The sequence below is a fragment of the Erpetoichthys calabaricus genome, chromosome 7, assembly GCF_900747795.2.
Source record: "Erpetoichthys calabaricus chromosome 7, fErpCal1.3, whole genome shotgun sequence".
In the NCBI taxonomy this organism is placed as follows: Eukaryota; Metazoa; Chordata; class Cladistia; order Polypteriformes; family Polypteridae; genus Erpetoichthys; species Erpetoichthys calabaricus.
The window spans coordinates 102,857,661-102,884,435 of record NC_041400.2 but is presented as its reverse complement, the minus strand read 5'-3'; positions in this window follow the sequence as shown (position 1 = coordinate 102,884,435).

Here is a 26,775-nt window from a genome sequence, read left to right as displayed (position 1 = left end):
CAAACTAAAGCTACAGAACTTCGATAATTTTGTGTAAATGCAGCAACCTTTTTCATTCTTCATTGAGTCAAGAGTTGCCAACAGAAGCCAGTTTTATTTTGCTGAAATGAAGTCTTTATACTCTGACTAGAATGATTGTTATCTGGCAGACAGCAATGATGGAGTGATCAAAGAATAAAAGAGGATGATGAAAAAAGCTGACATATTTGATGTTTGTCTGCAGTTTTTAGTCCATGTTTTATTCTTTAAGATTAATGTACAGTAGAATATTAATTGTGATAATAAATGAACATTTCATTTATATAGGGAAGACAGGTCTGTTGGTCCCTTTAAGACCAAACTAAACCAAGTTTCTTATTTTATGTAAAGTTAACATTAAAGATTCTAAACATTTGAACCTGATGTGGTACAACAGATGCAAATTGTACCAATTTAGGCAAAGAGACTGTGAGACTTTCATCTACTTCTGTACATCACACAGTTCTTATTTACTTCTTACCTTTTTATTTCAAGAATCAATCCTTGTAGACAATGAGAAAAAATTGTGAGTACATGTTTATTTTAGAAATGTAAGAACTACCTTGAAACAAGAATTTCTTACTAAATGTAAAACCTACAGCATGGTCACAGAATTTCAAGCAATAAAACAAATCCACAATTTCAATTGAAGCCTAAGATATTTCCTGTGTTACTGCCTAAGAATCTATTTCTTTATGACTATAAGATCAATTATTTTAATCTGAGCACCAAACCGAGACACTAGAAAAATCCATATTAAAACTGAAAAGCAAAATCTGTAAGTCAGAACTCCATACATTGGAATTACTGAAAATGTAACAACAAACGTCAACATTAAGAACATGCCAAGGCCGGGTCTGGAAAGTCTGTCCTGATAAAAGTGAAATTAAGAAGGGGCTAGCGTTAAGGGTTATAGTTAGATACTCAAAGCTAAAATGAAAGATGTTCATTAATGTAAGTTAGCCTTCCCAGGCAACAGGAAAAAGAATGAATTTGATGATTTCTTTGTCATAAGCGCAATGTTTAGTCACATTAAACTTGCACAAGATTATTATTCAAAATTGTTTAACTACAGCATAGTTTTTTAGGTTTCCAAGCATTATAATTGCAGGACATGTGTCAGAGGGGGACATTTTTTGAACACTAGATGGTTCTATTTCTCTCTTAGGCAAAGGAACATGTAAATGTATTACATTTAAAACACAGCAGATGAAGGAGCAATAGGCACACATTGTTGGGACTGGGGTGAGAAGTTAAAAGGCAAATTTCCTTGTCATGGCTGTCTACATGATATAAGTATTTGCTGTCTTGCAAAGGAATCACTGCTTTGAAGTTTTAATTGGTTAAATATACAAACAATACAAAATTGTGATAGAATAACTGCTCCTTCCTTGGAAATTGTTTGTATTTACCTGACTTGGAAATTAACATGTCTGAGAATATTGGTTTCTAATCAGCATATGTGTACTCATTGATAATTGCTAACAATACATTTTGTTAACTTGTGTGCCATTGTTTAATCCATCGTCCTGTTAATCTAGGCAGGGACTGAAGAAGATTTAAACTTCTGGGCAGGAGAAGGCAGGGAGAGTGATGGTCCACTTAGAACGCTGCCAAGACACTCGGACAGAGCACAGGGGCTCGCAGGCAGACGAGGGTACGTGGTTGGCACAACATGAGGCACAAGGACGGCAACACTTACTTCCAGGGAGGAAGAGACAGCTCCACAAGGAGACACCGGTTGTGGGTCTAGCAAGAGAGGGAATCTGCATTTAAAGACCAAGCAAAGCTGGCAGATGAGAAATGAGGCGTGCCTAGGTCACAGCAACACAAGGAGCCCAGAGTGGAAAAAAAGGAACGACAAAGAGACGCTGACAGCGATTCAACGATTTGACAAAACCTCTGTTGGGAAACGAGTGTCCAGTGAACAGAGTGCAACGATAGACAGTTGGACGATTAATTGTTGGGGTAACACAGTGTGCAAACTGGACTCTGCACCACTAAAGGTTGAATCCTCCACTTCATGTTTTTAACGGACTTTTAGAGTATCGACTGTGTGCTTTCCTTTTAAAAAAAGGAATTTCGTTCCTGATATTGTTAGATATTTTTTTATGTTCATTTATCTTTTTAATGTACTTTATATTGTCTTGTGTAATAGAAGTTACTGTTGCTTTTCCGTAATTATTGTGACTTTCATTGTGTGTTTACTCAATGCCCAATTTAAAGAAACCTGTGTGCTATTATCTGTAAATTTCAAGAGTTCCCAGTCTCTTAATAAAACTGGGTGGCGTAGTCGGATATTTTAATGGCGTCTAAGTTAGATTACCTGTGAGTGTGACCAGACACCTGTCACACATTTACTGCTTTTCTTAATTTTTCTTACATTTTAGTTATGTATTTTTTCTCATGATTTAATTGAGTTTATGGAGTATTGTATATATTTTGTGGAAATGATAGATCATATGAGTTTTGAGCTCATTTGCACAAATACAAAACATGTAAGACATGCAGAAAAAAACCCGGCCTAAAATGAATATATTAATTTAATTTGTTCAGTACTTGTTCTTTTATTGTCAACTGACAACCCAAAGGTGCTCTGTGCTCTATCACAGTTCACTAACCAATAAGCATGTAACATAGGAAAGTTTTAAAATGACAGTGCCTTCTTTTCTTCTATCATCTAAAGCAGGGGTAGGCAACGTCGGTCCTGGAGTGCCACAGTATGTGCAGGTTTTTGTTCCAACCCAGTTCCTTAACGAGAACTCAATTATTGCTGATGAAGCACATATTGCTTAAGTGACATTTTAATGCTTCATTTTAGTGGTCTCGCTTGTTAAGGTTCTCCAACCTTAATTGCTTATTTCAATCTTAAACTGCTGCATTCAGTGTTTTAATTGCTCCTTATTAGCAATAAGATGTAAAAGACAAAGCAGCCAGCAGTTCTCCAGCTAGCTTTTTTCCAATTACATCTGTGTGTGTTCATCATGCACGGTTTGATTTAATAAAACACTTAATAGAAAAATGTGACAGACTGAAAATGATCTGTTTTAGGCTTCAAATCATTTGGATGATATCCTTGGAAAGGAAAAAAATCTACGATATAAAAGCCTTACATTGCACAGACTAACAAGCCATAAAATTAAATAAGGTCTGAGATTGGCAATGATTGGTTTCTAATTAAGCAATTGGGTTGAATGAAAACCTGTAGCCACTGCGGCTCACCAGGACCGACATTGCCTACCCCTGTTTTACATCTTATTGCTAATAAGGAGCAATTAAAACACTGAATGCAGCAGTTTAAGATTGAAATAAGAAATTAAGGTTGGAGAACCTTAACAAGCGAGACCACTAAAATGAAGCATCAAAATGTCACTTAAGCAATATGTGCTTCATCAGCAATAATTGAGTTCTCATTAAGGAACTGGGTTGGAACAAAAACCTGCACATACTGTGGCACTCCAGGACCGACGTTGCCTACCCCTGATCTAAAGCATTTTATCAATAAATACAGAGTATTTAATCAAAAGTCTTTCGTGCACTAAAAACAAACAAATGGGAAGTGTTAATAATCCGAGATTGGTTATATTGTATAATGAAAACAGATGACAATAAAGAGTTCGGGACACCACCCAGTAACCCTGAATAATTTGTAAAGAAAAATAAAACAACACAATTGTCAGCAATACTGAAGGATGTCTTTTCAGACATGAGTTCAGGATAGAACTGGTTCAAAATAGCTGTGTCTGTAGTTTTAACTGATCCTGGCATGAAGGGGCAGGACCAAGAGGGCAGACAATGGAAATGATGTTAGTCTTCCATTCTTGGAGGGAGGAAGAGAGAAAACATTAGACAACAGCAGCACTCCTGGTTCAGTGGGGTATTACCTCCAATGTGCATGTGTGTGACAACTGATGACATGTTTAAGATTCACTCATCAGTGTTCTACCTTTTATAAAGATGAGATCAACCTCAAGAAGGACATCAGCCCATTAATAGGACACTTTTGCACATAGCCACACAATTTTGTAGCAGGCTACTTTAAAGGTGGTTTTAATCTAATATTCAGAACTGTAACCATAGAAAACTTGTACACATTTTGGAATTTTAAGAAAATTTCACACCATGATCAGGAGAGGAATCAGTCCCACACATAAAAGCAAGCTGAGACACAATAGTGCAAAGCTATTGTTCTGCTTTACTGCTTCATATAGATATATCAAAAATAGACACACTTTTTTAATATTAATTGGATGGCATTCTTTTAATACCAGTTAACATGTCTTTGTTTTATTTCAGAAATATATCTGCACAGTATAATTAGACAAGCAAAGGTGTCAGTACTACAATCTGGAGACACTGTGAAAAGAAAAGATTGCTTTTTATTTTTAGGGTAGTATGATATTCTGTAAAAAAGGACACGGCTTTCAATTTGTCTGGCTTAAAGAATGTATGGTTAAATTTAACCGCATCATGTTTTTTTTTTTTTTTTTTTACTTATAAAAGATTACTAGCAAGTAATGCATGCATATAAAAACTAATGTGCTCTGGATGAATGTTTACCCATAAAGCCTACGAAAACGCCATTAGAAATGAAGGAATACGTCAGGCTATTCCCAGATTGTACATTTCAACTGTCATTAATTTACCTAAAGGGAATTTATGAGTGTACATTTTATAATAAGTACAATTAGGAATCAGGAGTAAAGGGCACTGTCCTAGTGGGTGATTAATGTCAAGCTACACCATAATTGTGCATGACTGTGTGAAAAAGGCCACTGTAAGAGTTCCTTATTTATTTTGATTTAATTTAATTTAATCATCATAGTGTATACATTATATTGCCACAAAAAATGTAATAGCTAGGTCCATTTCTGTTCATACAATAGAGGTGACAGATCCTAAATGGTTGCTGAGTGATCATTTAACTTTTTCAGAGTAATAAACTAAATTAAAAAAAAAAAAAAAGACTGGGAGCAGAAAATGGAGGCATTCATTTAATTAGCATTTAGACTGTAGTATTCAAATATAATATTCTTATTACTGTAATTTTTAATAAATGGAAATACATTTTAGCCAATTTCCTGTAGCAGTGTGGTTTACATTAAGCCAGAGAGCACTCCTGTATTGTATTGAGTTGAACATGGGAGACTATGATTTTTTTTTAACATTTTAATGATGTTGAATTTATTAAAATTAAATAACATTCCACACAAGCAAGTCAAGTTTTACAAAACTAGGTTGGAAACAAATCAACCCCCACCCATGAGAAAGAAAGCTAGACCAATAAAGTAAAACTTTAATAGTAGGAAATATAAGTAAGTAAGTAAGTAAGTAAGTAAGTAAGTAAGTAAGTAAGTAGGTAAGTAAGTAAGTAAATAAATAGAATAAAAAAGGGAAGACAATCTGCTTTCTCAATTTAAATGCTAATTCTACAATGTTATTGATTAGATCCTGCTAGGTTTTTAAAAAGTTTTGTATAGATCCTCTAAGTGAGAATTTGATTTTTTTCCAATTTCAGATAATATATATAACATCAGTTATCCACTGACTTAAAAGAGGGAGTTAGGATTCTTCCAGTTGAGCAAGAGAAGTCTATGTGCTAATAGTGAAGTAAAGGCGATTACAGTTTGTTTGTCCTCCACTTTAGATAGATAGATAGATAGATAGATAGATAGATAGATAGATAGATAGATAGATAGATAGATAGATAGATAGATAGATAGATAGATAGATAGATAGATAGATACTTTATTAATCCCAATGGGAAATTCACATTCTTCAGCAGCAGCATACTGATACAATAAATAATATTAAATTAAAGAATGATAATAATGCAGGTGAAAAACAGACAATAACTATGTATAATGTTAAATGTTAACGTTTACCCCCCCGGATGAAATTAAAGAGTCGCATAGTTTGGGGGAGGAACGATCTCCTTAATCCAGGGGTCGGCAACCCGCGGCTCTGGAGCCACATGCGGCTCTTCAGCCTCCTTGTAGTGGCTCCCTTTGGCCTTGACAAAAAAATAAAAACCATGAAAATGAATAATGGCAATTTCTTAATTTAACTTGTATTTATATATATATATATATATGTTTATTTACTACTACTACTACTGTTATACATTTTAACATCTAATTTAGAGAGTTTAATTCTGCGTGGACAGAAGCATTTGCCTTCACCGCCAACGACGCTGGCTTACCGGTGTGCTTAATATGTGGCGATAAATTATCGAACAACAAAAAATGTAACGTTGAAAGACATTTTCAAAACAAGCTCTCAGCATTCACTGAAAAATACCCAAGTGAAGATAAGCGAAAGAGAGCAATTTCGGAACTGCAACGGAAAGCTGAACAGAGCAAACATACTTTCAAAAAGTGGATCACTTCTACACAGTCAACTACAGCCGCTAGTTTTGTGGCAGCTCAAGAGATCGTAAGGAGGGGTAAGCCGTTCACAGACGGAGAATACATGAAAGAATCGTTCATAAAAATATCAGAGCATCTATTCTCCGACTTTAAAAACAAACGGGAAATTGTTCAGAAAATGCAAGCTGCATTTAGAGAAAGATTCAGTGAGTTCAGAAAGGAAAAAAACACTCTCTCCTTCCCTGTCACACCCCTGGACATCGACCCATCCCTGCTGAACACATCCGCATTCACAGGAGTAAGCCCGATCTAGAAATTGAACTGGACGACATAGCAGATAAAGATTAATGGGTGTCCAAGTTCAAATGCCTGACAGCGGATCTTGAAGAAGTCACCCGTCAGAAGGCTACTCTCGCTAAAGAGCACAAATGGAGTGATATTTAAAACCTCCCCAAACCCGACAAATTTGTTTTTGACACATGGAGTGCCATTCCCGAAACGTATATGAACATGAAAAAATATGCATTTGGAGTCCTGTCCATCTTTGGCTCAACATACTTAAGTGAGCAAGTTTTCTCAAGCATGAACTTCATAAAGTCCAAATATCGCTCCCGCCTCACACATGAGAGCCTGCAGTCCTGTGTGAAGGTCAAAGTCACATCGTACAGCCCCGACATAGAGATGATCAGCACCGAACTTCAGAAACAGAAGTCACTTTAAACAGGTGACAACAATAGCATTTAATAAGCTATTATTTTTCAGAAAAACAAAACACATTCATTTCGGACCCGGAGCTGATGTAGGTTTTTTTGTATGTTCAGGTGCTTCAGTTGATTCAGCACACTGAAATGGAATTTAATGTTTACTTTTTTAAAGCTGCTAAGCTACAGCTAAATGTTTTATTTATATTAAAGTGGGCTAGTTTTTATTTTAATTTTACACAGGTATAGGAAGGACCCAAATAGGCCTGCATAGTTCAGTTTAATTTATTTCAAAGTAGCCCTACACATGCACACTGCACTTCTGTTTGTTGTATTCCGTGGTTGTAACATGTAAAATCTTAAAAAAGATTAAAACTTTTAAAAGTTTATCAGCTGTGTTATGTTTTGCGGCTCCAGACTATTTTTCTTTGGAGGAAGAGGGGGCAAAATGGCTCTTTTCATAGTGAAGGTTGCAGACCCCTGCCTTAATCTGTCAGTGGAGCAGGACAGTGACAGCAGTCTGTCGCTGAAGCTGCTCTTCTGTCTGGAGATGATACTATTAAGTGGATGCAGTGGATTCTCCATAATTGATAGGAGCCTGCTGAGCGCCCTTTGCTCTGCCACAGATGTTAAACTGTCCAGCTCCATGCCAACAGTAGAGCTTGCCTTCCTCACCAGTTTGTCCAGACGTGAGGCGTCTTTCCTCTTAATGCTGCCTCCCCAGCACACCACTGCGTAGAAGAGGGCGCTCGCCACAACTGTCTGATAGAACATCTGCAGCATCTTATTGCAGATGTTGAAGGACGCCAGCCTTCTAAGGAAGTATAACCGGCTCTGTCCTTTCTTGCACAGCGTATCAGTATTGGCAGTCCAGTCTAATTTATCATCCAGCTGCACTCCCAGATATTTATAGGTCTGCACCATCTGCACACAGTCACCTTTGATGATCACTGGGTCTATGAGGGGTCTGGGCCTCCTAAAATCCACCACCAGCTCTTTGGTTTTGCTGGTGTTCAGGTGTAGGTGGTTTGAGTCGCACCATTTAACAAAGTCATTGATTAGGTCCCTATACTACTCCTCCAGCCCATTCCTGATGCAGCCCACGATAGCAGTGTCATCAGCGAACTTTTGCACATGGCAGGACTCCGAGTTGTATTGGAAGTCCGATGTATATAGGCTGAACAGGACCAGAGAAAGTACAGTCCCCTGTGGCGCTCCTGTGTTGCTGACCACAATGTCAGACGTGCAGTTCCCAAGACGCACATACTGAGGTCTGTCTTTAAGATAGTCCACGATCCATGCCACTAGGTATGAATCTAATCCCATCTCTGTCAGCTTCTCCCTAAGGAGCAGAGGTTGGATTGTGTTGAAGGCGCTAGAGAAGTCTAGAAACATAATTCTTACAGCACCACTGCCTCTGTCCAAGTGAGAGAGGGATCGGTGTAGAATATAGATGATGGCATCCTCTGCTCCCACCTTCTCCTGATATGCAAACTGCAGAGGGTCAAGGGCGTGTTGAACCTGTGGCCTAAGGTGGTGAAGCAGCAGCCTCTCCATGGTCTTCATCACATGTGATGTCAGAGCAACAGGCCGAAAGTCATTCAGCTCAATAGGACGTGATACCTTTGGGACTGGGGTGATACAAGATGTTTTCCAAAGCCTCGGGACTCTCCCCTGTTCCAGGCTCAGGTTGAAGATGCGCTGTAGAGGACCCCCCAGCTCCGATGCACAGACCTTCAGCAGTCGTGGCGATACTCCATCTGGACCCGCTGCTTTGCTGGCACGAAGTCTCCTCAGCTCTCTGCTCACTTGCGCTGTTGTAATTATGGGTGGGGATGTCTTTCCTATGCTGGTATCAGCAGAAGGATGTGTGGAGGGTGCAATACTCCGAGGTGAGTGTGAGAGTGGGTTAGGGTGGTCAAACCTGTTAAAGAAGTTGTTCATCATTTGGTTTGCTCTCTTCACGTCTCTCTCGATGGTGGTACCCCGCTTCGAGCTGCAGCCAGTGATGATCTTCATCCCATCCCACACTTCCTTCATGCTGTTATTCTGCAACTTCTGCTCCAGCTTTCTCCTGTACTGTTCCTTCGCCGCCCTGAGCTGGACTCGGAGTTCCTTCTGCACGCGCTTGAGCTCATGCTGATCACCGTCTTTAAAAGCCCTTTTCTTCTGGTTCAAAAGGCCCTTGATGTCACTTGTAATCCATGGCTTGTTGTTAACATAGCAGCGTACTGTTCTTACTGGAACTACAATGTCCATACAGAAGTTGATGTAGTCAGTAGTGCAGTCAACAACTTCCTCAATGTTCTCACTATGAGATCCCTGCAGGATATCCCAGTCTGTAGTTCCAAAACATTCTCTCAGAGTATTCTCAGCCTCCGGAGTCCACTTCCTGAATGATCGTGTGGTTACAGGTAGGACTCTCACTTTTGGTTTATAGTGAGGCTGAAGCAGAACCAGGTTATGATCTGCTTTCCCAAGCGCAGGCAGCGGGGTGGCGCTGTATGCGTCTTTAACGTTTGCATACAGTAAATCAATAGTCTTATTTCCCCGGGTGTTACAGTCCACATACTGGGAGAATGCAGGTAATGTTTTGTCCAGCGTCACATGGTTAAAGTCTCCAGCGATTAGCACAAGCGCCTCAGGGTGCTGCGTTTGTAACTTAGCAACAGCAGAATGGATGATGTCACTCGCTGACTCCTCGTCCGCCCGAGGAGGTATGTACACGATGACAACAATGACATGTCCAAACTCTCTGGGCAAGTAGTAGGGATGTAAACTTACGGCCAACAGTTTGATATCCCTGCAGCAAGTGGAGATTTTGATGTTAACATGTCCAGAGTTACATCACCGTGTATTAACATAGAGAGCGAGTCCTCCTCCTTTGTGCTTCCCACAGGTACTTGCATCTCTGTCCGCTCTAACTGTGCTAAACCCGGGTAGCTCCACGTTGGCATCTGGGATGGTGTTATTTAGCCAGGTTTCGCAAAAACACAACAAACTGCATTCTCTGTAGGTCCTGACATTTTTCACCAGCGCAGCCAGTTCGTCGATCTTATTTGAGATTGAGTTTACATTCCCCAGAATCACAGAAGGCACCGAAGGCTTGAAACGCCACTTTCTCGCAAGCCGCTTCATTTTTAGCTTAGTGCCGGCTCTGCTACCACGATACCGCCTTCTTACCTCGTCAGGTAAATATGGAACCACACCGGCACTGGCATTTGTTCTCAGCGCTCGAAGTTGAGTACTTGAATAGGCGAGTCTTGGCGTGTAAAAATCCATGCCCACGTTGTAAAAGTAAGTGTGTCCAGGGAACGAATCCACATAAAATAAAGTAATAGGAGTGATCATTAAATAAAAATAGAAAAATAAAAGTAGAAAAGTACACATACATATACAGTCATACACGGAGCTGCTGAAAAGGCTGCCACTCACGGCGGCGCCGGATGTCAGTGACTTTAAGCCCATCTGGAAGTACAGCAAACACAACTGTTAGTGGATTAGGAGGGATTGTGACTCCAAGGCTGTCTGAAAGGCATTTAAAGATTTTGGTCCAAAGTGATGTTAATTTGGTGCAGGCCCAAAACATTTGGCCCAATGAGGCTGGAACTTGATTGCAATGTTCACAGGTTAGATCTTGCCCTGGAAACATTTTGGACAATTTTAATCGAGACAGATGTGCTCGATATATAATTTTTAATTGAATAATTGTGTACGCATATGGAACTAGAGTGAATTCTGTGCATTGCTGCCTTCCACTCCTTTTCTGAAATGTTGAGTAAGAGATCCATTTTCCACTGTACTCTGGGATCTTCGAAAGGGAAGGACTTTAAAGTTTTTATATATTACAGAAATGCTGTCTGAGTCCTCAAGACTGATCAATATTTTTTTCTGGAATAGAGGTTCTGGGTAGAGGTTTTGTTTAACAAAGTTTCTAATTTGGAGGTAGCAAAAGAGATGTGTTGCTGGAAAGTTAAATTTGGAGTATAATTGTTCGTAGGATGCAATGACATTGTCTATGTACAGATCTCTAAGTTATTTAATTAAGGAATATAAAGTACTGCAGGATTTTATTTATATTTAAGACCAAGCCTGTGTCTGTTCACTTATTTGTGTCAATGTCCAGGTTTTTATAGCTTGTATTTTTGCTGCCCAGTAATAAAATTGAAAGTTAGGTAGTGTCATGCTACCATTTTGCCTTAGGTCTTTGTAGGGTTGCTCTTTGGATATGTGGATGTTTTGAATTCCAAATATATGAGGTTATGATTGAATCGAACTTCTTAAAAATTATTGATTGATGTATATTGGAATGTTTTGAAAAATAAGAACAAGCTTAGGAAGGATATTCATCTTGACAGTGTAAATTCTTCCAGCTAAGTGAGATGAAGTGTAGACCATCTATGCAAGTCTTGCTTAATTTTTTCCATGCAGACAGCAAAATTTTGTTGATAAAGAGCTTTATGTTTACGTGTGATGTTTACCCCTAGGTATTTAAACTGATCTGCGATGATAAAAGGGAAGGTGTCCAATCTACTATTGTGTGCTTGAGAGTTCACTGGAAAGAACACACTTTGATTCAAATTAATTCTGAGACCAGAAATCTTTTGAAATTCTGTTAGGACTGTAGGCACAGTATTTTGTGGATCGGATATATATAGTACCATATCATCTGCATATAGTGAAATTTCTGTTCATGTCCTTCTCTGATAATCCCCTTTATCTTATAAGCATTTCAACAGTGAACTGCCAGTGGCGCAATGGTGATTGCAAAAAGCAGTGGTGACAAGGGGCATCCTTGTCTATTACCATGTTCTAGTTTGAAGCAGTCTGAAATTATGTTAATATAAACTGAAGCTTCTAGACTGGTATACAGTAGTTTGATCCATGGACGAATGTTCGGGGCAAACCCAAATTTCTCTAATGTAGTGAAAAGATACTTCCAATCAACCATATCAAATGTGTTTTCTGCATCCAACTATAATAATATTTCCAGGGTTTTAGACTTTGTGGGTGAATATACTGTATTACATTAAACAGGCGTCGAAGATTGTAAGCTAAGTGCCTGTCTTTAATAAATCCAGTTTGGTCTTGTGATATTACCGAAGGAAGCACTTCCTCAATCCTTCTAGCTAGGACTTTGGAGAGTATCATTATTTGGAGAGCATCATTATTCAGAAGTGGGATTAGTCTATATGATGCACGTTGTAATAAGTCCTTATTTTGCTTAGGAAAGACGGTAATTAATGCTTGATGAAAAGTCTGAGGTAGAATTTTACTGTTTATAACTTCAGTAAATGATGCCTAATAAGAGGGGAGCTAACTTAATTGAGATTTTTTTGTAAAATTCTGCAGGTTAGCCTTCAGGGCCTGCTGCTTCCCCAATCTGAAGTAAGTTTATAGCATCTAGTAATTCTAATAGTGCCAGATGTTTATCCAATTCCTCTGCACTGGAAATATCCAGTTCTGGTAACTGTAATACATCCAAAAACGCATTAGATTGTGTCTTGTTTTCTTTAAACTGAGTAGAATATAAGGACTTGTAGTAGTTTCTAAATGTGTGCATTATATTAATATGGTCAATGATTATGTCTCCGTCTGTGTTGGTATTTGCTGGGATTGCATTGCGAGCTCCCTGCTTGTGGATTTGTTGAGCTAAGATTTTATTAGCTTTCTCTTCGTATACATAGTAATGATGTCTTGATTTAAAAAGGAGTTGTTTTGTTTCATTAGTTGTCAAGAGGTTGAGTTCTGAATGCAGAGCCTGTCTTTTCCCATGAAGTGCCTTATTTGGACACCTGACATGTTCTTGATCTATTCTGGTAATTTCACTGATGAGCTCTGATACCTTCTTGGTTTCGAATTTATTTTTGTGGAAATGATTTGAGATAATCTATCCTGTTAAGAAAGCCTTCAGAGTTTCCCAGAGTATTCCTGCAGAGACCACTGGGGCTATATTTGTTTATAAAAAAAAATTGATTTGTCTGGATATAAATTCTGTATAGTTCTCACCTGCCAATAAAAGTAGATTAAGATGCCAGCTGCAAGATGAGTATGTAGGGCATAATGATTTTAGCTCCATGATTAGAGGTTGTGTGGTCAGAGATAACAATAGCGTCATACTTACAAGATTTAATCATTGGCAAAAAATTGTTATTTAACAAGAAATAATCGATTTTTAATTAGCAGTGATGCACTGGTGAGTAGAAGGAGTATGTTCTTGAGTTTGGGTTTAGAAATCTCCAGGGGTCTGATAAGGTGTGATCAGTTACATACTGTGTAATTGTTTTTGCAGTGTTAGATTTCATCGCCCCTATGACAGGAGACCTATCTATGTCTGGATTTAAAACACGATTAAAGTCCCAAACCATTATGATTTTATGAGTGTTCACATTGGGAATGGATGCAAATACATTTTGGATGAAGTCCCTATGATCCACATTGGGTGCGTAGATATTTATCAGAATCACTTTACAGTTAAATAAATTGCCCATGAAGATTACATATCTTCCTTCAGGACCATATACTACATCTGATACTACAAATGAGATTGTTCTATGTGTACGAATTCCCACACCTCTAGTTTTCTTTGTAAAGCTGGAATGGAATATTTGGCCAGTCCAGTCACTGTGCATTTGAATATGATCCTTGCTTAATAAGTGGATCTCCTGTAAAAATGCTATTTTAGCTTTTAGACCTGTTAGGTGAGAGAATACTTTCCTTCTCTTGAAATTGTGATTGAGACCTTTAACATTACAGCTGACAAAGTTAACTGTTTGGTCATGGAGACATTGCTTCTGAACTTTTGTTTTCATGCTGTAGTCTTAATTTAAGATAAGACAGCTTTGACCTTAATTTCCAATTTTCCCAGGAATTATTGCCATGAGGTCTATTGTGACATTGTTATTTATAATTATAAGGATTAAAAGGATGGATTAGAAATAGCTTGCTCTCTTTTTCTTCCCCTCTATCCCCCCGCTCCCCCATTTTACCTCCCCACGTGAGGCTAGACCACACTTCACAAACACCCAGTTCTCTGGCATACCTAGAGACAACGCACATCCAAAACAAAACAAGCCCCCCAGCAGTGGGGTATAAGGATTAAAACAGAAATATCTATCGACAATACAGTCCAAATACTATAAGCATAAAATATAATTTTAAACAGTTGTGAGAGAATAAACCCAGGGAATGATGTTAAGCAGTAGCCCTGGATAAGCAAAGTAAGCCTTAATACAATAAACCAAGGGTATTATGTTAAACCAGTGATTCCCAACCACTGTGCCGCAGCACTTTAGTGTGCCGTGAGAGATCATCAAGTGTACCATGGAAAATTATCCAATTTCACTTAATTGGTCTGAAAATTATTATTTATTTACTGCAAATAATTTGTCTTCGTTCGTCTATTCGACAGTGACAGGTAGAACAATTAAATACTCTTCCGCTAGGTGGCAGCAGATGGCTAAATAATCTGGGTATCTACCTGCTGCCATTCAAACAGTAGAATTAGTGATGCTTTGGCTGTGACAGCAGTGATAGCGATGGATAAATATCTGAAAAGAAAAAGTACACAATCCGAACTGGGTCCTGGAGAAAATTGTGACCCAGATGAAGGCCCTGGTATGAGTAGTGGTCAGAAGAAAGCAAAAAAGGTGAGCTCAAGAAAATACAATGAAAGATATCTTTCCTTTGGATTTACTTTTACCAGGGAACCAACCAAGCAGATTCTGTTATGCTTGGTATGTAGGTAAAAAGCTGTCCAACAGTGCCATGGTTCCTAGCAAACTTAAACGCCATCTCCAAACAAAACACCCGTCACTTCAAAACAAGAACACAGACTATTTTATTCAACTTCGTGAACAGACTAAGAAACAGGCAGCTTTAGTGAGAAAAAACCACAAAGACGAATGAGAGAGCTCTCAAAGCTAGCTACCAAGTTGCTGAACTCATCGCCAAATCAAAACAGCCACACATGGTGGCAGAGACATTAATACTTCCTGCCTGCAAAATCTTTGTAAATGGCCCTGGCGCTCTTGAAGAAATAGCCCAAGTCCCTCTCTCAGATAATATAATTGCCAGACGTATTGATGATATGTCTGCAGATATTGAAAGGATCGTTTTGGAAAAGTTGCACGCCAGTGGAAAATTTGCTTTGCAACCCGATGAATCTACAGATATCAGTGGACATGCACAATTTTTGGCAAATGTGCGCTTTGTAGACGGAGACACCATCAGAGGAAACTTCCTGTTTTGCAAAGAATTGCCAGAAAGAACAACAGGAGAGGAAATTTTTAGAGTTGTATCAAAGTACCTTGAACAAGGAGGACTTAAGTGGGAAAACTGCATAAGTGTTTGCACTGATGGAGCAGCTGCCATGTTCGGGCGCACCAAAGGATTTGAAAGCAGAGTGAAAGAGCAACATCCAGATGTTATTTCGACAATTTGTTTTCTGCACCATGAGGCATTCATTGCCAAGACATTACCAGGAGACCTAGCTCCTGTATTGGGCGATGTTGTGCACATGATAAACTTTGCGAAGACAAGACCTGTAAAAAGTTGCATGTTTGCATCATTGTGTGAGGAAATGGGAGCAGAGCATAAAGTGTTATTGCTGCATACGGAGGTCCAGTGGTTGACTTGTGACAAAGTTTTAGCCCGTGTGTATGAGCTGAGGGAGGAACTAAAAGTGTTTTTGACAAATGAGAGGTGTGATGATGCTAAGTTGCTTTCAAGTGATGAGTGGTGTACAAGTCTAGCATGTCTGGTGGATAGATTTCAAGATTTCAATGACCTGAACACACAGATGCAAGACCAAAATGAAAACCTGTGAGCAGATAAAATAAATGGATTTCCTTCAAAGGTGTAGCTCTGGCAACAACATGTGGAAAGTGTCAACCTTGACATGTTCCCACACATCCAGAAACGGCAAGTTATCAACATTGCTGCACTATGTGATACAATAGGCAAGCATTTGAAAACCCTTGAACAGAAGTTGTCATTTTATTTCCCTTCACTTTCCACTGATTGCCTTGACTGGGTTAGGAACCCATATAGCTCAACCGCAGTTGGAAAGGACATGACTTTGCAGGAGCAGGAGGAAATAACTGTACTGAGAGAAAATCGTGGTTTAAAGCTGAGTATTGCTGATCTACCTTTGGACAGTTTTTGGCTGACTGCTGCCAAGGAGTTCCCGATTCTGGCAAGCAGAGCTATTTCAGCCCTGCTCCCATTTTCCACAACCTACCTATGTGACGTTGGCTTTTCAAGCATGACTGCTATAAAAACTAAAAAAAGAGAGAGACTCAAAGCTGTTGAAGAAGATCTTCGTGTGTGTCTTTCTTCAATTCCTGCATGTATATCAGCGTTGTGTTCAACTAAACAGGCCCAGGTTTCACACTGAGTAAATAAATTGTGAGTAAATTGAAACTAGAAGATCATTATATTTCATTAAATATACTTTTTGTGACATTTTTGTTTGGTGGTGTATCGTGGGATTTTTCTAATGTAAAATATGTGCCGTACCTCAAAAAAGGTTTTGAAACACTGCAGGTCCCCAAAATAAAAAATAAAAAATTACACATACATACATACAAGCATATAATTAAAATGAAAACAAGAAGTGAGTGAGAAGGAAATAGGATGTATAATTACGGTACCAGTATCATTGGAAGCCCATCAACCAGCAGGTAAGTTTTGTTTGCCATGCCAGAACTGGATGCCACTCACGATTGTATTTCAAAAAAGTGCCAGGATCAGTTTTCTTAGCTCTTTTTCTGCTTCCTCCATTGAAGTAAAAATGTAGAGCTTGCCTTGAATGTCAACTTTCAGTTTGGCAGGATATAAGAGGCTGTATCTGACCTTGGCTTTCTGTAAGTGCTGTTTAATGTTGTAAAATGTGGCACGTTTAGCAGCTGTTGAAGGTGAGAAATGAGGGAAAATACAAATGTGCTTATTTTCAAATATAATCTCTTGTTTTTGTCTGAGAAGTAACATTATATGTAATTTAAAATGTAAGTTTTCAAAACACACGATGAGATAGCTACTGCTATTTCAGTGTCTGATTAGAAGTCCTCTCCGATTATTTTAGAGAACAGTTCAGCTACGAATTTCACTGGGTTTGGACTTTCCTGATTCTCAGGGAGGCCTTCGATTCTAATATTATTCTTTCTGCATTCATCTTCTGGTGCAGCTAGTCTGTCTCCAAGTTCTTTGCATTCAGGATTTGCAGCCGTCGCTTATCCTTCAGCGGTAGATGCCAGTCGTGAGCCTTTGCTTAACATCTTCCAACTGAGTACCAAGTGCTCTAAGTTTATTCACAAACTTAGATGAATTTTCCAGTATTTTTTCCTCAATTTTTTCTAGCATACCTTTAAAGGTTGCCTCAAAGTGATTACTTAAACATTTTATCTAGTCTTTAATATCCTGAAGCAGCTTCTCGTTTGTCTTGTGTATGTCCTTTATTTCTTTCCTTATATCATTTATTTCCCTTTTCCTTATATCATTTATTTTTTTCTTTATATCATTCTTAAGCTCCTTTATTTCTTGAGTGTTGGCAATTGCGGTGATCATTACCTTCAGTTTGGACAGATCGTTTTGGTCTCCTCCGTGCTCCGCAGGTGAAGTGGCAAGCCCTGTTTGAGTCGATGTTACTGGCTTGCGGGGAGTAGCTGACAATGTGGAAGGTAAGGCCGTTTTCAGTTTCAATGAATCTTCTGGAATCAACAAGTTCTCTTGGCCCTACTCACTTACACATTCACTCCCATTTTTGCTCTTGGCTGGAAACGATGCAGCAGCATCAGGACCTGTGAAATCTGTACTTTCACCTATCTTTTCCAGGTCAGTTTCTGGCAGGCCGTACCTTGAGCTTGGACTTGATGCTTGTCTAGGCTTGGATGAAGTTTTAGCTGTCTTTTCCATTTCTTTCTGAGTCCCTCTTCTGCCACTCATGTTTAAATATGCTTGCATATACTGTAATTGAACTTTCTTGTGTTGAGTAAATTCAGGATACCTCGGGATGATAAAAAAAATGAGAAAAAATAACACCACTGCTAACAGAGTTCTGCTTCAGATGTCCTGAGACTATAAAAATTTGATACTGATAGAGCTGGAAATTATACCTGCATCTATGAGGCAGGCATGATAACTGCTGTGTTACTGCACTGCTCACTTGTTATACGGATGTGTGTATGTGTGTGTTTATACATTTTCAGCTCTACAGTTAATTCAAAACAAGGTCACAATAATAATAACTTTAGCAAAATAGTACAATGTCACTCCAATTATACCCTTTACATCGCCTATAATGAAAATTAAGAGCCAAGTTATAGAGCACTATGACAAGTCAAATTAACATTTAGACATATCTCAAAATTTTTTTTTAGAATTTTGCATTCATTTATTCATATTATACTTAATTAATTAAGCATTCTGAACATCTGATAAACGTTTGAATGCCTCATTTTTTTTTTCCTTTTACCCGAGTACCTCACACTGAATTTTCTGATTTCTTGCTCTCTGCAGGGGAAGTAGAAGAAATGCTGTGCCACTGAATATCTGATGGCTTTGTTCTAATTCATTATGCAATGAACATTCTTAATGTAATTTATCAGATCCATAAAACATTTTTAAAAAGCTAAAGCTGGAGACTCTATTTTATATAGCATATTTTTTTTTACTTTTACTTCTGAAGCAGATTTTATTAGCAAATGCAGAAAGCCATGATAATAGATGTTTAATATGTAGAACTGTGCCATGGAAAAACACTACTCTTGCTGTGCAAATTATGTGAGCTCAATAAGTTATATTCAAAAACAATGCACTCTAAAATCTAAAACCTAATTCACCTTTGAAATGTGAGCATGAGAAAGCTCTCTGCAAAGGAGACTCAAGACATAAAATAATGGCATTGTATGGGAGCCAATAACAAGGTCTTACAATGGCTTAGAGTTTTCATTTTGTGCATTAGATAGATTGCCCATTAATGGACATTGAAGAATTACATCTGAGATACTGTATATAATTATATGATATGAAATAATTCAAGAAAAAAATTAATTCTCATTGATATATTTGCAAGATGTTTCTTAAATTGTCACAAAAACAACAATACATGTTTAAACAAATAACAATTGCCAAGTTTATTTTGTTAAATGCCTAAATGAGTGTACAGACAAATTAGGAAATATGTTGTATATACAAAATCCATATAATAAAGTCTTCACATAGGAAGTAAACAGCAAACATAACTACAGATAATTAATTAAATGCATGAACACATACAAAATATTGTTACAAATTAATGAATTGCTGCATAAATGAATACAATTATTTAGAATGAATATGATGTGTAGATTTTCACACAAAACAAAATTCATGAATAAACATACAAATGCATTTATTCATGTCCACATGCTTACATGCATAAATAAATATATTAATAAATGCACAAATGACTGCTGTGGCTTATTTTCTTAGCAAAGTAACAGCCAAGGCTATCCTACTATCTTGGGGTCTAAATTCAGATTGAGCAGTTGTGACATACCTCTTTATTTTTGACTATTTTAAAAAATATTTTATTAGTGTAAAATTAGGAGTCGCTTTACAACATTAAAACAATTCAAACAGGAAAACCTTAATTTGCTCATTGTTAAATATAATTTTTTTTTTGTATCAATAAGGTGCTGCTGGAGTAAGTGAATTTCCCCTTGGGATTAATAAAGTATCTATCTATCTATCTATCTATCTATCTATCTATCTATCTATCTATCTATCTATCTATCTATCTATCTATCTATCTATCTATCTATCTATCTATCTATCTATCTAAATTGAGCAGATCTAAATGCATCTGAGTGTTTAGTGTAGAAAAATGTGATTTATACAGGCATATGTAAAAATAAGGTAAAAACATACAAGAAACAGTAATAGTAGTAGTGATAATAGATAGTTTATGTATCTATTAGGAGAAAAAAATGAAAACTGACCATATCACAATGAAAAAGGTGCTTTGGGGTGGATGTTAATGTGAAAGGCATGGCAGTATATTAGATGAGCATTTATTATTTCCCTGGCAATTATATTGCACAATGGCTAGTACTGCACTTTTGTAATTCTAAAGTTCCCAGATCAAACCTGTGTAGTTTACAAATTGCCCTGTGTCATTGTGTGACCCCCCCATTCCTCCTGCATTCCAGTTTAGGTTCATTGGATACTCTGTACTGGTCTAAAGTAAAAGATAAAATGTGAGGAAATATGGGCTGCGATTGTATAGTGTTCTCTCTCTGTTCAGAGAACCTGATTAGAAAATTAATGAATGGATTATTTAATAACTAATTAATTAAATTTTAAAGTTAAGTGGTGTGTGTGTGATGGTGGCCCATACAAGATTCCTCCTTTGTGTTCAGTATTGCTGCCATAGGTTAAGGCTGGATCAGCAGATGAAAAAATAGATGGATCCATGGATGAAAATCTTATGAATATAACATCCATCCATTTTCCAACCCGCTGAATCCGAACACAGGGTCACGGGGGTCTGCTGGAGCCAATCCCTGGGCACAAGGCAGGAACCAATCCTGGGCAGGGTGCCAACCCACCGCAGGACACAAACAAACACCAAGGCCAATTTAGAATCGCTGATCCACCTAACCTGCATGTCTTTGGACTGTGGGAGGAAACCGGAGCACCTGGAGGAAACCCACGCAGACATGGGGAGAACATGCAAACTCCACGCAGGGTGGACCCGGGAAGCGAACCCGGGTCGCCTAACTGCAAGGCAGCAGCGCTACCACTGCACCACCCTGAATATAACATTCTATGTATTATTCAGCAGCTTTTGGATGCTGGAAAGCCTTAGCAGGAATTTATTTATTGCAGAAAACTAGTGTGGTTTCCAGTGATGACTGTAGAATAACATTTATATATTGCGAAAGGGCCACAAGTGTTTGACTTGTCATATTTGCACATTTTTCAATTGCATGCATTTAAATATAGTTTGCACAGTATAATTTATCTTGTATGGGTTATCCAGTGTAATGAAAAGTATGAAGTGTATTTCTCCAAAAAGACTAAATAGCTCTTATATTTTTTCATCATTGCAAAGTTAAAACATTTTCTGACAGGTGAGGACCATAATCATGTGACTGAATGCTGTGCAAATGCACACAATATACTGTAATTCACTATGTTAACTATTGTGTTTCCTTAGATTAGAATGGCAAAGTTAGTCAGAGCAAATACACTTTCTCAAAAGGCAGTTTTCCATACAGAATCGTACAGAGTAATTTTGTTTTTATACCTCACAATTACATTTATGAAAAAAATGCCAGAATTTGTTTTAGTTTTAGAACTCTGCTCAAGACCTTTAGACAGACAATCATGGTTATTCAATTTGTAGCTTGTTCTACCGGAAAAATATATGTTTTGGTATTGTGTACAGTTGTGCTGATTATCATATGCATGCTTGTAAATTTTCAATAAATATTGCTTTTCACATCTTCAAATAAGTGAACTAAAACTTGGGAATTCTAAAAGTATGTCTGCTAAGTTTTATTTACATACACAATGTCGTTTTTCAAATGTAAAAAGCCTGCTACATCTCCATTCATAGAATGCCCTTTATCTGAAAGACTCTGTCAAAGGTTGTGCACAATTATAAGACATAGGGTGCAAACATAGCACCTGCTGTTATGATCAATGGAAAGATGAAGCCAAGAGTTTGGTAAAAAGAAATTTAGTGTATAATTTATACTATGTAACTGAAATGCTTTCCAGCCAAAGAGTAGGTGTACAAGGAATAATAATAGTGAAAGACAAATGACCAGGAAATTGAAGTAGAAAAATGGAAACTGGCAGAATTATTGTCTAGGAACAAGTAGGAGTCAGAAAACCAAAAGAATCTGTCAAAACTGATACTCAAAGTCAAACAAAATCAAATTCATAAGTGAAACTAACGTTTGCAAAGTTCTCACACTAGCTTGATTTATTATCTCTAACTAATGCTTCTCCTTGTTGTTTGTTTTATACAAAAGGATCTAAATGCTTAGATGCCATCATATACAGGCAGAACAAGATTACATCATACATCACATGACTACTACATCAACTGACTGTGGCCATGCAGAGAACAACAACACAAAACTCTGTTTTTCTGCCACTGCAGAAAAAATTGGTGAGATTAAATTTTGAATAAGAATCAGAGGAAAAGAGCTAATTGTAGACTGAAATAGGCTGATGTTAAAATCGAAAACGATTCAGAAAGCCAGAGAATAAACACAGAAACCAAAATCTTGTAACCGATCAAAAGTAAACCACTGACTAACACTGCAAAATGTATTTAGATAGATAGATAGATAGATAGATAGATAGATAGATAGATAGATAGATAGATAGATAGATAGATAGATAGATAGATAGATAGATAGATAGATAGATAGATAGATACTTTATTAATCCTAAGGAGAAATTCAGATACTCCAGCAGCAGCATACTGATAAAGAACAATATTAAATTAAAGAGTGATAACAATGCAGTTTATATATAATTAAATAAATAAATAAATAAATTGCAATTTATTGCCAAACATGGAGGGTTGTAAACAGTGCACTGCCATCTTCAAAAGCAGCACCCCGATGATTTCATGAAATGTAACTTCTGGAAGTCTCACATATGAAACGAGAGTCATTGCTAGCAATGAAAAGCTCAGAATAATGTATGTTTGTTGAAAACCACACAAGAGAAGGATACAATAAAGGAAAAACACAGAGACAGTGGTAAGGAACGCACGCTGATACAGTGCATTGCCGCATCCATCCCCCCAACAACCAACTCAGGATCCCAGATTAAGACGCAAGTGCAGCCACGAAACGGGTGACACCTCAGCACCACACTAGTTCAGATGGAGTGCAACAGTGAGGTTTTTTTTATGGGGGCTGGAGTGCCAATTCTGCCACCAAACCCCCAAGTTTTTCCCTGCAGGTTGGAAGGGCCTACATGCAGGGATGGATGCAGATTAACGTCATATCCAGGACGGAGCAATTGCAGGTTAAGGGCCTTGCTCAAGGGCCCAACAGTCCCTTTTGGCATTTAATGGATTCAAAACCGGCAACCTTCCGATTTCCAGTGCAGATCCCTAGCCTCAGAGCCACCACTCTCTGCCCATAAAGGAAAAAACACAAACTATTAAAGTAAATACAAGCACAACAAAACTCTCCTGATATTCTAAGTCTGATAGATGAGACTTGAACCCTGCCTGCCTAGTATGTTAGCTGACCAACTTACCCACCTTCAAAGTACTATCAAAAGCACTCCTTTCCCTGACTATTAGTTTTTTACTTGCATAACCTAAGCCTGCTTGGTATCGGTGAGAGCCCTCACTACAGCCCTCCTAGTGAGGTCAACTCCACCAGGAAACCTTCTGTAGCTAATTGTGTCTCTTCTCATATTAGAGGGATAGCAGGGCTGGCACTTCTTCTGATGCCCCTAAGTTCTTCACACCCTTGAGTTTTTCAGTTAGCCTTTAATATCCAGGACTTTAATGCTGCCTCTACGGTGCCCTCCCTCTTAAACTAACTGCACAAGTCCATACATTCCCACCTTGGACTGTAAACCTTCTAATGGTCAGGAGATTTCCTGGCCTCCTGATAGACCTCTGTGGTGTCTTTATCTTCCCCAGAGAAGTAACTTGAATTCTGACTTACATGAGTAAGGTAAGGTATATGGCAAAAAGGATATAAATATTAGAGAATATAATATCCCAGTAATATTTGGAGAAATAATCCATTGATAATAATAATAATTCTTTGTATTTATATAAGCGCTTCTTCTCACTACTCAAAGTGCTCAGCAATTGCAGGTTAAGGGCCTTGCTCAAGGACTCAACAGAGCAGGGTCCCTATTGGCATTTACAGGATTGAACCGGCAACCTTCAATTGCCAGTGCAGATCCCTAGCCTCAGAGTCACCACTCCACAAGGCCACCATTTCTGAGAAAAAAGTAACCTCAAAATATATCTGATTCTTCATGGACAGACTACAGTATATTAAGTTATGCAAATATATATACATCGAATCTTTGATCTTTGCCTGAAGCTAACATTCAAAACCCTATAAACCCCAAATTTAAGGACAATGATTGATTAGGTATCAAAGCTTTAACCGAGCTAAGACTTTTAATGAGTAGTTTCCTTACTTTTATAAAGTATAATAATTTGTGAAATACTGTATATACTATTTATAGTATGTTACACAACAATGCACTGTTGCATTTATACTGTTTTTTAATTACTTTTATCTTGTTTACTCTCAATTGTTACAAAGTTAACTCTGTTCAGTCAACTAAGCCTGTCACCATTAAACTCATGAAATAATTGGTCTCAACAGCAACAGATGCATAAAAACAGCGAAAGGGAGAAAAAATGCTGTTGACAGCATGTGATATAAAATCCCAGAAAGCTAAATGTCAAAAGTTTGTTAGAGCTTGCACTGCCCTCTGACTGTGTGTATCTTCTAAATTAATATTAACACAACACTTTGCAGAAAAACAACTGAAAAAGCAATAGTCCAAAAAAGAAAGCAAACAGGAACACAAAATTGTGCTAAGACATTGCAAAAATTCCATGCCAGCTATTCTACTTAGAGAAAATTGTTGTCCATGCAGCCTCTAGACCAAGACTGTATTACATTATTATACTGCAGCCTCCATAGGATGCCAGACAACAAAGTAAGATTGCCATTCAGATAGTATGAATCTGAATAAAGAAACAAAAACAAAACAAAGAAACAATATGACAAAAAAACAAAAAATGCACTAAACTAGCTGACACCATTGTTAATTAGAGTGTAAATGAATCTCTTTGGCCTACAAGTTCACTTGCTGTTCCTAGCTAAATATACCATTTCAACATTCTTTCACTCACTTAGATTAATCTATTGTGTGTTTTTCCAGTAAATTAACTCTTTAGACCATAACTGTCAAACACACCAAATCCTGGATGATGCACTGGCTTTAGATTTTCGTTCTATTGATTTTCCTTAAGTAGAATTCTCTTACAGGTTACTAATGGAGTAGAGTTTGTTTGCCTTAATTTTAATTGGACTTGCTTTGCAAGATTAAGAACCAATCATTTTATTCCCTCTGCCTCATGGTCCTCAAACTGTGTTTCTCCAGAAGGCCACCTTTTTCATTCCAACCAATCCCTTAATTATAAGCTAAAATCACTCAATTTTATGGCTTGTTAGTGTTGTCATTCTGCCGTGCCACACATTAGCAAAAAGTGTTGATTTATTTTTTTGGGATCACCATGCAAATGTGTTGTTAATGTAGGTGCCAGGAGATGGACAGGAGGCAGTTCCATCCCCATACATTAGGTGACAGTGGTCTGCTAGAGGTGTCCGAGCTTGAACACCTGTAGGGGTTCATGGAAAGTGGAGTCCAGAAGAGCAGCCCAGTTTCATGGTGCAAGGGGGGGCTGTCAGGGCAGGACTGCCCTGGTTTCCAAATAACCCGGACACGCTCTGTGCAAATCATGCCAGATCACTGGAAGTATTTCTGGGTCCAACATAATAGGAGCGACATTCAACTGGAGATGGAAGGAGACGAATTTCATTGCTTTTGTATGATTATTGGCTGTGCTTTATTGTATAAGGGGCAGGGTGTATTATAATCTATTATTTGAATCTGTGACTGTGTTGGGCATTATTTGGTCTGGCATTTGCGGCTTGTTGACACCCCTTACTGTGTACAACAGAATTTACTTATTAATTAGCATTAGTTATCCTATAGGACTTAACTGCACTCAATTTTATCAAGATTAAAACTCAGTGGCACAGGTCCAGAGCTTGCTCTCTTCCATATGGGCATTCTCCGTTTGCACCTATAAATGTAAAGAAGACCCCTTGGCCACAACCCTCACAGAAATCTAAGACAGTGGGCCATTTTTTAGTGCTGCTAGTATTTGTACTTTAATTTGGTTCAGTTTCTACTTTAATGCACACACTCAAAGTGATTTCAGAGAGTATCTTCCCTCTGTCATTGATATTCTGGGTTTGCTATGTAGCCTGTATTTATTTTTTTTAAACATTTCTTCCTTCAGTATGTGGGTAGATGGATTTGGAAAAAGATTAACAGAGCAGGTGCTCATTAAGTGGTGATAACTGGACCAGTCAGATGTTTCTTCTTTCCTGCCGTTCTGAAAGGGCACACAACGCAAGAACTGACTCAAGGAGTTTGTGTTAAAGTCCGAGGGTCACATCATTAGTGCACATTGGATTTTTAGGCATGGAAAACATGCATATATTAAGATAATTCTAAACTATTATCCTTCTGGTACAGTAGTGAATTTTAAGCTAATAACATCATCTCCTGAAATATTAAAGTAGATTAATATAAAACTTACCCTACAAGTAACCAATTACCAAAATTGTATTTGGAGAAATATCATTATTTAGTACAGTTGACAGTCAAATGTACACTTGCTTGAAGTTGCATGGATGGCAGCAGTGACTTGATGTCTACAATTTTTTTTTCACTGGCTACATGGAATTGTGGAATGGGTGTTGGAGGGCTGTGCTGTGCTGTGTGGGTGTTCTTACCTAATGATGTTTTTGTATGGTTCTATGTTTGGTTTACACCTAATTTCATCAAAAAAAAATCCATTACACTGACTGTGGTCAGAATTTGACATTAAATTACACTAA